The sequence below is a fragment of the Sorghum bicolor genome, chromosome 8 (genome assembly GCF_000003195.3).
Source record: "Sorghum bicolor cultivar BTx623 chromosome 8, Sorghum_bicolor_NCBIv3, whole genome shotgun sequence".
Classification (NCBI taxonomy): domain Eukaryota; kingdom Viridiplantae; phylum Streptophyta; class Magnoliopsida; order Poales; family Poaceae; genus Sorghum; species Sorghum bicolor.
The window spans coordinates 33,184,243-33,195,599 of record NC_012877.2 but is presented as its reverse complement, the minus strand read 5'-3'; positions in this window follow the sequence as shown (position 1 = coordinate 33,195,599).

Below are 11,357 nucleotides of genomic sequence, written 5' to 3'. Positions count from 1 at the left end.
ATTCCATGTGACCTTTTGATTCCAAACTTCATGAAACATTTTGAGTGATCACTATAGGTATTGATGGATGTAGGACACATGAAAGAGGTTCCATTAATGTCACCCAAGCATGCATTTTCAAAATAGGCTATATGTAAGCAAGGGTGCATTATCCAAGTTTAACTTGAGGCTCACTTTCATGGATTGACCTTAACATGATCATCACCACTTATCTTGACACGTTTGAGCTCAAACCCTAAAGTCTAACTCGTGGCAAACACCTGGGGTGTTACAACCCTCCCCCCTTAAAAGAATCTCGTCCTGAGATTCAGGGCGAAAGACTTCCAAGGGTAGAGAAGCATGTTATTCACTTCCAACATTGGTGATAGCAGTCAATTACTTATCTCCAAGATTCGGAGAGGCTGATTTGTTCAAGGCACTTTCTGATACTTGTTCTTTGTAGTGATTTTTTTTGTCTAAAGAATTTCCTTCATTGACTTCCATGAGGCATTGTTACTTTGGTAGGAATTCAAGACAACATAGTTCTTTATTCCAAATGTATGATGGATGGTTTAGAGCACCATAAACTACTCATTACAAGGTTTCCATCTTGGTTCACAAAGTTTGAAAAGCAGTCCTCTACCAGAATGGCTTGAGCACAACTTTCTACAGAGGATGAGATTAAGAACTTGACAAACATCCTTTGAGGCGATGAGAAACCAACTAACCAACAAACAATGTCTATTCTAGTCATAAGGTCTGATCACTCAGATGACCGATGGAAAGCTACATAAGGTTCCATGTGTGTAGTTCTCTTTCACTGATATCAACACTTTATTTTCTAAGACTATCAAGTTAGTGTTTACCATTCAAGGAATTTCATGGCTCCAAGTGTTAACAGTGATCTAGATCATATCAGATACGACCTCTTCGGTAAAAAGGAACATAGAAAACACCGAAGGCATGTTAGCATTAGATAAGCATTGCTAAGGACGGATGATAGCATGGTATAGAGGACAACAAAAGATTCAAGTATTCACCCAACTAGGGAAACATGCTACTACCAAGCAAGTCAACTAAAATTTCCCTCATTAAGCAACAGCTTAGTAGGTTCTGGGTCGACTTGCATTGTAGCAGAATAGCTTGGTGAGACTACTTTGAGATTGAGGATTCCATTACTAGGATCAAACAACAGCTCTAAGACAATAAATCTAACATTTGTTGTTTAACACCTTTCCAGTTATTTTTGACTTGTAGAACGCCTAGATTGCTCAACTATCAGTTGATGTGATAGGGTAATAGCTAGGTGTCCAAGGGTGAAAGGAGTCTTTATAGGTCATCCTAAGGTTCATCTTGGTTCAGTTCACACCACGCAAACTAGCTTCATTATGCATGAATGGTTAGTGTGTATATAGATCCAAGAGTCTTCTCATGTTTAACCAAAATTCAGCACAAACAAATACCATATGGCTAACCAAACAAAACAAAACCTTTGATAGCACCACACGCATGATGATGCTAACCGAGACTAGGGATGTGCTTTTCTCTAGCTTGTGACCCAGATATAGCATCTAGTACTATAGGTGTGATTGTCCAGGAGGGAATTGACTTGACAACATCGGGTTTGGGGAAGGAAGCCATATTTGCTTCATTGATCGACTCGTTATCTTCTTTGCTGAACAGCGGTCTATGAGACATAGCTGTTATAGCTACTAAAGAGTCATTATCTAGCTGGATATTAACTTTCTTATTGGTAACTAACCAGTTGTCCCTCAACACTAAAAAGTTACAAAACTTTCTTCTTTGGTGGCAACAATTGTAGTTGATGCATTTGTAGGCAATCAAGATCAAAGTTAGCCAAAAAGGAGATCACAATAGAGATGGTTGATTATGACTGTGTGATCACCATGATCAAGATTTGGATCAATTCTTGTCTGACTGATAACTTGTCCAACTTTAAGTGTTGTGTGCCCTTTGGATTCAACAGTGGATGACACAAGTTACTCACTAAACGACTGATATTGTTACATGGGTAACAAATAGAGTCTCTTGTCTACCACCCCTTGCAGTCTGCTAAGGTTTATGTCGGTAACCTATTCTTCAAAGGTTATCTTCTTAGCAACTTCAGAAGGAAGTCTTATTACATAAGTCTGATATAGATCTTCTGATTGGACATAAGGAATGATAACCAAGGAAAAACTCATGATGAGATGACACATCAGTGTAGTTTCATAATAGACCATGACTAGCAACCACGATACCAGCGCGTGCTGAGCAGCACAGTCCTGTGTGTGCACCCACAAGAGGCTCTCGGTTTCGTCGCGGCACCGTTAGTCATTAATCACGACGCTATTACCGATCTTACAACCAACGTGAAATCTCACATGATATAGGTAAGTCTTGCATGTACAAGGATCATGTGCAAGACAAAATTAAGCAAGCAAAGATGACAGCAAGATATGGATGTAACAACTAGAAGGTTAAAGGACGAGAACACGGCACAAGACAGAAATGGATATGCCTTATGCCCATCAAGCCCATTGCCCAACAATTAATCTATGAGATGCGGTCATGTTGGGTAAAAACATGAGATCAAAACCAATAAGCATCCCAAGACTTGGGGAGGCTGGAGATGACTAAAGAAAACTCCAAAGGTAAAAACGCTACCCAATCAGAGATCTAGATGACAGGGAGTTACATTATTTGTAAAGCAAAAGAGTTCCAAGATTAGGCAGCAAAAGATTGCCTTACACAAGCTAAGTTTGGGAGATGCAATCGGGAGGTCCAACATGGATTTGGTATGGTCTCCATAACTAGCAAAGAACAACTATAGTCAAAAGCTTTTTGTAGCGATAACTTATCCTAGGCTAGTTGGCTAGACAAGGACATTTGCAAACAGGTGTAGGACAACCATGGTCTATGCAAGTATTTAAGGGTTTGGACTTTGGTTTACGTATCAAGCATAGTCATGGATGCTCTAACATTCAAAAACTAACAGTCAAGTCTATGAGCTCGGCTCCTAAGAAATGGAACCTAATTTGATACAACCAACACACAATCTAGATAACTAACATCCACACAACATAACAGTTTTTAAGCAAGTACTTGAGAAACTCAAACAATCACGCTTAAACAACCATTACTAAGCACAAGGCTTACATATAACAAGCATTTATCTACAGCAATACAACACATTTGTCCCACATACAAGGATTATGATACAAGGTGTTCTACAAAGTAAGTGGACATGGCTCAGTCTTTTAGGGAGAATATGTTTTGAGATAGATAGTAAAAAGGGCTCCAAAAGATTTTTGGCATGGCTGCACTGTCATGCAAATGGACATACCACAAGAAAGAGTTTAGCATTTAGGAAAACTCAGCAGAGAAAGATTATCAAATCTACCAAGGTTGAAAAAGAATAGCAATCAGCTCTGCCTAAACTTGGATAGAGAACTTGACGTGAAGTTTAGAAAATGATAACTAAAGTTCTGTTGATCGAACAAACATGATCTTTAATGTTATGGAAAACTTATCGAGTTCTCTATAATTTTCTTATTATCATCTTAAGGTGCTTCTACAGCTAACAAGCACAAACAATACAAAGAAGACATATCTATTCAGATTTTTGATAGATTCAGTCATTCTACTTCCCAGGCTCATAACATAAGATTTAGACCACCAAAAGTAGTGATCTATGATATTTTGGAAACCTTAACAAAAGTACAACACTTCTTCTATTAACTCCAAGACATGATTCTTTATGCACACTAGTCAAACAAATTAAACATTCAGATCTGTTCAGAACATGATCAGGATCTGACAACAAACTTCAAAAGTTCATAACTCCTAAACAATCAGGCCTATGGTCATGAAATTTTAGGATAGACTAGATATTGAGGTTGGCTACAACTTTTGTATTCACTATAATTACAGAAAACACCATTATTGTCATGAAAACACCACTAGTAATTCAACACACATATCAAGTAATGTTTTCCCTTGTTCTTTTAACAAGAGAGCACACACATGTATAAGTCTAGTAGCAACAAACATTATTATCTTGACAAATAATAATTTTAGTTTGGTGACAAGGAGGGATTAACATAAGAATCACAATTGCTTAAGTGAGGTTAAAGTATTTGCAAACGCTTGTAGGAGCAACGTATTCGCCTTTTGGCTAAACAAGCGGACACCTACAAGTTCAAGCATATAGCCATATCTATTTGTATTATAGGTAGGCCATACTTTTACTTAGTTAATTAACATTAGAGGATTCATTGGAAAATATTCACATACATGTTCACCGACAAGCTTCACCTTTCAAATGATTGTAGATTCTTATAGAAGCAAACATTTCAAGGTTAGACACATCACACACTACTTTCAAGCAAAACTATTCAAGTAGCATGGAATATGGCCACTTTTGTATAGCTTCACGCAACGAAAAGAGTAGCATCACATCACTCACAAGTTACAAATTATTGGAACAAGGTGGGAGAAGCATTGTCATACATAATGCAACAATCATAAGGATGCATGCTTCGTCTTATTCGTCCTCACAAAATTGCCAGCCTATAGTGACAATCACGTTCTATGTCGGTGGCATAACACGTACTCTCTCGACATATAGCTAGTCGTCAACTATGTTCAATCTATACATTCGGGGTTAGTGTACCTACAGAAGAATTTCATTTCAGCCTAACCCAACAATAATATATGTGCAGAAATGAAAATCTGGTCTCTAGGTTGAAAGCTAAATACTCCAATATATATTCCCAAATATATATTGCAGCATACTACCCATGTGAAGCACGCCCATGTATACAGAGAGGCATGTATACACGGACATACCAACTAACCCACAATTAAGTACCTTCATATAGATATGTGTGTAACATGTAAATATTCCAGTAACCACATCTAACTCTCCCCTAGACCGACGGTTGGACGGTCATGCTCTCACAACTCATCTTCTTACCTTGGGCGTCGAGGCATGTAGATCCATACATTACCACTCAAGCAAGTGGCATCCATATAATTTCACACCCTATGGACGACGAAGGGAAAATATTACTTACCGTGACGTAGAGGTATGTGATCCATTCATTACCACTGAAGTAAGTGACATCCATACTATTGCACGCCGTATGGACGACGAAAGTAAAAGTTGCAATAAAGTAAACCCCCATAGTTAATATCAGTTTACATAAAGCCACCTAGTAGTCCTTAATTGGGCATAATTGGAGGTTGTCGCTAGCATAGTTTTTGTAAATTAGTTTTGACAAGTTTTGGCTGTAGCTAAAGTTTTAGTCAAAATAGGATTTTTAAAACCAAAACTTTGTTTTTAAAATAGTGTACCTGATAGTATTATACTTAATCTTGCTCTGATGCCAGCTGTGATAGAACCACCCAATTTATACAAGTTCAAGTACGACTGTCCCCGCTTAACACGTTGACACGCGCATACTATCACTTATATAAACTCGGTAGTCTGCCGAGTGTCAGAAAGGACCTCGGTAAATCAACTTTACACCAAGATCGCATGATTAAGCAAATACACATCACATACACGGAGATTTGCAGCGGAAATAATATTACAAAAGAGTTCACAAATAATAGTACAAGTTTGGATTTTCCAAATTGATTAGAAAACAACATAGCTTTCAAATGATTACAATAACATAAGTTCCAAATACATTGCTAGCATAAGTGACATCCTCCGACAAAAGCATGTAGATGAGAATACTATATAGAATCACCGAGCCCACCGGTGGTTAGCCACCATCTTTAGCAGGCTGAAGACTTTACCTGCAACATGGTGGGATAAACCCTGAGTACTCGAATGTACTCAGCTAGACTTACCCGACAGGAGAGAAATAAAAGACTCTCAAGGATAAGCAAGGCTATTTGGTGGAGTTGGTTGCATAGCATAACTTTGCCAAAAAGAGCATTACTATCATGAGTCCTTACTTTCAACACTTTCAACCTTTTAGTCAATATTTTACCATCAAGTTCAATTAAGCTACCATAGCTAGATTTTGCACCTATTCTATAGCAACCACTTGATTAATAAGCATCACATTAATAACCATGTTCGGTTTATCATGTAGCCATCATCATCATCATAACCATTAAGTTTATTTAGTGAATTATATGTTGCCGCTGCTCGAGTCAAGTTCTCACTATCCGGGAGAGACGGCGATTCAAATCGATTCCTATCCAGCTGGAGGGGTATTCCTAGCACTCACCCAGGCATACCTCGCGAGGGCAGCTCGGATCACCTTTATCACAACTCCAGACCAAGTCGCGGGTCCGTACGGCGCCGCACCCCCAGGGACCACCAATCTGCCAAGGCAGGACTCTATCCTGACACCTTGGTCTTACGCCATTGACTCCCCACACATCCTTGCTACCAACCGGGGTGCGCACTTTAACCAGATCGGGGTATCCGGCCGGAGTTGCACTAGTAGGCTTCATGGTCGGAACGTCTTATCCGGCCAACTAAGTGGTAGGCATGCGTTCAACATGACACGAGGACGTACAGCGTTTCGGTCCTTAAACGACACAGACGGGGTAGATTCACACCCAAGACCTCCATGCCTTGTTGCTTCACTATCATCATCCCGCCTGGTCTCACTTTATTATTAGCACATGGTTATTTCCATGATAGTAAATATAGCCAACCGTGATCAGGTATCCTATCGCAAGTGATAGGAAATCACCCGGCTTCTACTGAGCTAAGCATAGTTAAGCATAGAACGTCTTTCTTATACTAGTAAGGGTTCAGATAGTTTCATATAGTGGACAGGGAAGGAATATATGCACCAACGGTTTCATTCAACTCCTACCACCTAATGCATCATATAAAGTTATACGCTTGTACTTTTGTAAAAAGAGAGGGTAGGAGACTTAGAATGCTCCGGGGCTTGCCTGGAATCTGACACAAGTCAATTAAGTTAGCTTGCACCGTCTTGACGACATCTAAGTTCACAACACTTGTGCAGTAAGCAAGACAAGTATCATGTTACTCTGCACATACATATGTGTTTCATGTTGCTTAAGTAACATAACACAACCAACATACTAAGATAGAAAAGAATGCAACCAAGTATATCAGGCATGGAATACATGTTTCACAAGATCTCAGGTGTATTAACTTGGCCGTTATCTAAGACATGAGTCATACTTAGCAATATACCAAGCAACTGGACTTAGCAATATAACAGCAATACAAGGACTGTTAGCAGCAGATGAGAAAATAAATCATAACTGGAGTTACACAACACCAAAGGATATGAATTAAGATATTCTGAAAATCTTAAAAAACTATCTACATTTTATATTTAGACATCAAAGCATGATTCTCAACTTAAGCTGGTCGAAATTATAAAGTTCCAGAATCTGTCCCTGACAAACAGAGAGCAGCCATTTCTGGAATCAAAATTTGAACAGATATAACTCACAAACCACAAGGCCAGATACTACCAAATTTTAACAGCAGCTAGATAAATAAATTATCTACAACTTCGCTATAAACAAGATTCCCATAAAACATCATTTACATATTGTAATCCAAACAGTTCCAGAAACTGTCCAGAAACAACAATTGCAAACAATTAATTATTAACTTATGTTTCAAACATGCATTTGAGCAAAACCATTGTTACCAACAGTTTGCATATATCTAAAGAACACCAGAAAACATAGTGGTCATTACCAAATAAATTTATTGAATGCATTTCTTAGTTTATTTGGATAATAAGGTGAATTAAATAACATATACCAAAAGTGCTCAGTAAATTCCATCAAAATTACAGTAGCTTCTACATACTATCCAAAGTCTACTGTACAAATTTCATTGCATTTGGATAAACATAGCAACATCTATGAAAAAGACAAATTGCTATTGCAATTAACTATGTGAGAGCAAGATAAATGCACAAATCATATTTTCTTCAAACACATAACCATATTATATGTCAACATGATACAACAATATTATATCATTGTATTGGACCCACATTTTCCATTTTCACATTTTTATTTACAATTATAAACCATTTAACAGGCCCCATGAAGACATCTCTGTTCAAAACATGGATAGAATCTATCATGCCACATTAAACAGTCATAACTTGAGTTTCATAGGCCCATAAATCATGGTTATGTACTTTATAGAAAGCTTACTAAATTGTGAACAACTTTATTATAAACATCTAGAGCTAAATCTACAACTAACAAGGTCTAACATAACAAACAATGCATCCCTGTCTGGGTTTAGACAGAAACTTAAACAGTACTTTAAACTACTATAACTAAACATATGCTTAACCACAATTTCTTCTATTTATCTTGATGGAAATCTTATGAAAATTACTACAACTCATATATTTTCATCCAGGCATGATTCCCAACCTAACTGAGCCAAACAATATAAACATGCAAACCTACTCAGAATAGGAGCAAAGCAACACAGGGCATTTGGTATATTTATAACTCTTAATCTGTCAGCACTAAATTCATGCAAATTTTACCAGACATCAAACCTCATATGAAAATCTTGTCACAATATTTTTCACATTTATTTGAGCAATAGTACAGTGGTTATGAAAAAGACAATTACAACAAGCAATTAAAACTGAACTGCATAAATTTATTTTTGTGGGTAAAACTTCAAACTAAAACATGCAATAATATAGATCTACTGCATAGAGAATTTCACAAGGATTCCAAAAAGTCCACATTTCCTATTTTACGATTTTTCTTTGAATTACTATGCATTTTCAAATTTCACCCAGAAATCTGCTAAAACAAAAGAAAAGGAAAACCGATCTTGCACCGGGAACCGTAGAGTTTCCAGGAATCACGCCACAGCCCACAAATAATATTCATATGAGTTTTGGCTTCGCATCTGGAAACCTGAGTTGTTTCATATTCTAACCGAGATCCTTCTCCTTGCATCAAAGAGACCAGAGACGGAGCATGCCGGCCATGGGCACTTGCGACCGCGGAGGAAGAGTGTTGGAGCCCGGCAACTGCAGGCCACGACGTCGGGCACTAGCTTAGCCCAGGCTGCAGGCAGCAGTGGCACAGCAGCAGCTCGAGCTGCTCGTCCGTCCATGGCGGTGGACTGCCATGGCGAGCAGACAGCAAGGAGAGAGGCAGGGGGGCGGGTGACGCGAGTGAAAGAGGTTGGGGACGCTCTGGTGCTTCTCCACACTGGCACTAACGGGGAAAAGCAAGGTGGAGGTGGCAGCAATGGAGGTGGGGGCGCTGTGCAAGGTCGCCACACGCTCTCCACGTGTCCTGCCATTGAGGCATTCCACCGAGCACGTGTCTGGCAACGATGTGGTCAGCGTGGGAGACAAATTTGGGCCGCTTCTGGGTCGAATTTGGACATGGGCCGAATATGAAGTTTGCTGAACTCGACCTACTCTACATTTCATGTTTAAGGTGCATAGCCATTAGACTTATATATTTGTAGATAATTTGATGCCAATCTATGAGTCTCAATGAATTGATAATCATTAGCAAAACTCAAAATTGATGACCAAAACGAAGTCAAACTGGTGTCATCTTTTGGTATGCTCTTGTCCACAACATGTACTCCAACTTATGTTTTGGGACCCAAACAAGTTGTTTAGTAAAATTTGGAGAATGCGGAATGCCAACGTGATGAACTGTAATTCCAGACTTGAGATTCGAAGTGCTGGAAATTATAGCAGATTCAATCTTGTGATCATTATTTGACATGCTTAGAAGATGATTTGGACTTGGGAATTTTAACAATGTTTGTAGCATACAAACTGTACTACAACTTTTGTTAAAGGACCTTATACTGTTTTGGAATGGTTGGTAAGATACAAGGCTCCCAACATGGATACCCAAAATTGAAACACAGTTTTGACTTAGCCAATTTCTGAAGGTAGCAAAACAGCACTGCATTGAATGTTTTCAGCTCAATTGGACTAGGTTAGGGACCAAACTAGTTCTTGACCATTAAACAGAGTTTGTTCTACATAAGCTAAACTACAACTTTTATTTAAGGTCAACCCTCAGAACAAGAATAGAAGTCAAACTTTCGCTTTGGTCAAAGTAGCAACTTGATAAAGCTTGACATAAGGTTTTAGGCCAATTGAAGCATTTTCTAGGCACAAGCTCAACATGAACCCTTCATGACTTTTGTTGTAGAGTTCATCTAGACTCATTTGGGCAAGATTGAAAATATTGGTTGATGACTCATGGTTCTATTCACTTAATGAGGCCATTCCAACAAGCACGTAACTTATCGTTTCATGTGACCTTTTGATTCCAAACTTCATGAAACATTTTGAGTGATCACTATAGGTATTGATGGATGTAGGACACATGAAAGAGGTTCCACTAATGTCACCTAAGCATGCATTTTCAAAATAGGCTATATGTAAGCAAGGGTGCATTATCCAAGTTTAACTTGAGGCTCACTTTCATGGATTGACCTTAACATGATCATCGCCACTTATCTTGGCACGTTTGAGCTCAAACTCTAAAGTCTAACTCGTGGCAAACACCTGGGGTGTTACACCTTAGCACCTACATCTTGTAACCTTGAGCCTCCCCTTGGTCTATAAAAGGGGACACTAGTGGTGAGAGACAGAGGACATAATATAGGTAGAACATAGCTCACCTACGCCACTCCACCCCGCCTGGACTCAGAACCCACACCCGATCTTTATTATATTCACCCCTGTACAAGTACTTAGGTGCAAGATAATACAAGTTCCCCCCTGCTGGACACAGTGTTACACCCCAGTGTCATGGTTACATCCTTTCACATGCATAACATGAGCATAATCATCTTCATAAGCATACCATGATCATCATTCACCTTGGCTCATGTCATTTTATACATAAGTGTGGTTTAACTTGTTTAATTGTGCTCTCTATGCTTATGTTTGTTTATGCCATGCTCTTGTTTGTGCCCTAAGCCTTGGTAAATAGTTTATCTTTGCTTAACATACCCTAAGAAGCAATGTTCATGTTGAGTGTTTAGCCCAAAAGTGAACTTAGGACCTAGTTATCCTTGTTTGACCAAGTTTGACCCTCTAGAGTGCTTTTCAAAGATCCTTTATGAAGTCCATGCTAGATTTCTTGCATGTTGATGCACCGTTCAGCAAAGTTGTGGCAAATTTCCTAAGCAACAAAAGTTCTTTTGGAGTCAATTCATGAAAATGTGCAGAGCAGGCTCAAAAGTGGCCCACAAGGCAGAAATTGGGGCTGTTTCCAACACTTAGAAATTTTTCTAAGTTTGGAATTCACCCAGTTTGCTCGAGGGTTCCTTTGGTGGCTTCTAGTTTGAAATCTAGGCCGAACCAAGTTGTGATCCTTTAAGCAAAGCT